The sequence below is a fragment of the Cebus imitator genome, unplaced genomic scaffold (assembly GCF_001604975.1).
Source record: "Cebus imitator isolate Cc_AM_T3 unplaced genomic scaffold, Cebus_imitator-1.0 Scaffold211, whole genome shotgun sequence".
NCBI classification, from domain to species: domain Eukaryota; kingdom Metazoa; phylum Chordata; class Mammalia; order Primates; family Cebidae; genus Cebus; species Cebus imitator.
In genome coordinates this window covers 1,298,102-1,300,296 of record NW_016107526.1, presented here as the reverse complement: position 1 = coordinate 1,300,296, position 2,195 = coordinate 1,298,102, and positions in this window count along the sequence as shown.

Here is a 2,195-nt window from a genome sequence, read left to right as displayed (position 1 = left end):
CCCTAGCCCCCCACCCCACAGGCCCTGGTGTGTGATGTGCCCCTCCCTGTGTCCATGTGTTCTCATTGTTCAGCACCCACTTATGAGTGAGAACATTCTTTCTTAGTAAATGTGTTTCTTTTTTCATCTACCAAGAAACTGAAATTCTATAATTGAATTCTTAATACGCACCTTCCAACTGATAACTTTAAAAATTCCCTGTGATATGATTCCATATGGAAGGGTTGTCAGACTACCATGTGGATTCATACCCTATGTTTATCCTGAACTTTGTTTAGTAGCAGTTGCCCTTTCCTTACCCAGACTGATCTTTCAATTTCAGGCTTTTTGGGAGACTGTTCAAATCACTGTCTCCCATTTTTCTTAAAACCAACTTTTTTGTTGTAATTGGTCTCATGTTCTATTGTATCAGCTATGTGTTGGATCTGTGGAACAAATTAAGTTTCATTTTATCATGTCAAATGTGCACACATCTTGGTATATTCATTATGACAAAATGCAGTGTTCGTTCTGTGCTACTATTGCCCCAAATTTAAGATTATGTTTGTGGCTGTGACCTCAAAAAATGCTGTAATCTATATGTCTTTTTTTGTAAATATCTACTTGATTACAAATGCAAAAAGGCAAATAGAATATTTAAAGCCCCCTCAGTTCTGGATATCTGTCTTATCCCAAGATTCCAGCCAGGTAGTGGCCCAAGTTCATCACTCATTTATGACTTCAGTTGTAACAATCTCTTCTTAACTCAAGAATGTTTTGATTGCACCCAATTAATATGAAAGATTCAACTCTCATTAGTACCCAGTCTTTATTCCTAGTTTATGGGTGCTGAATGTCCTTTCTTAGTTCTTCGAATATCAGGTCTCTTTAGGATCTAAGCTACTAGAGAATTCTTTACCATTTTTGCAATTTAGGATACTTTCCCCTTTTTCCACCATTTTAATAACATACATTTGTACTTTTATCTATGGCCTCTCAAATCTCTGCATGTATGAATGACCCATGGAGCCAATTAGCATATTCAAGCACATTCACCATCCACCTTTTTATTGCTATCACCACAGCTTGCTTACTTTCATAAACGTCTTCGTCTGCGACAGGCAGTGACTACTTCACCAGAAGTAACTTGATTACCAGACGGTCCTGACAGATTAGTTAATATAAAGAACTTGAACTGAGTTGAACAGTGAGAGTAGAAAACAATTTTTAATTTCTTCACCCATTATATGATATTCTAGGGGAGAAGTTCAAAGAACAGGCAGAGGCAAATTCATAAAAATTCATGAAACTGGTCAACTCCTTTCATACCTAGAGCTCATTGCTATATATCATATGCTATTAAACTTTTTGCCAGAAAGAAATGTGCTTTCTGAAAATGTGTCAAGTGTATTTTCCAAAGCAAAACCCACCATTATTAACAACCAGGAATTCGCTGTGAATCTCGTTCTGCACAGATAGGAAAATAATATAGCTTAGCAAAATTTTGAATTTTGACAGCTTTTGGGAGTCCAAGTTAATTAAAAAAAAATCCTTACTTGATACAAGTCAGAATATTGTATTTCAAGGCATAGTGAGTCAACATGCCTGAGGGATCAATATGACTGGTGACATGCAACTTAGGAACCCCACCACTGTTAATAAAAGATCATGGAGTCTGTGGAGAAAAAGAGAGGTTTATTTTCTATTAAAAAAAAAATCTACAGATGGAGAGATGCAGCATAGTCAGCAGAACAAAGAGGGACTCTGGCTTAAATAGGGAAAGTTCTAGCCCCAGTCCCCAATTAGCTATGTCCATGCAAATGAAGGGTTCAAACTCATCGAGTTCCAACTGATTGAAAACAGCTGAGTCCCGCTTGGGTAGTTTCCAAGTCCAAAACCAAATCTTTGTGGTTCTTGTCTAAAGTACCACAAGTACCTGTAGGATGTCCCTTTCAAAATTTAAGGTAGCTGGTAGGAGGAGTTTTCCAGCCACAGTCTCAGCTCTAGTTGTCGGAGCTGTCTTAGCTCAGAGGCGCAAACAGGATGTTTGTCTAAAGCTGAATTTTTAGGCAACCAAGGGGTTCATGTCCACCTTTCTCTAGCCATGGCCAGCGGGTTCCTATTTTTTTTTTCCCATTTATTTATTTTATTGTATTTTAGGTTTTGGGGTACATGTGAAGAACATGCAAAATTGTTGCATAGGAACACACGTGGCA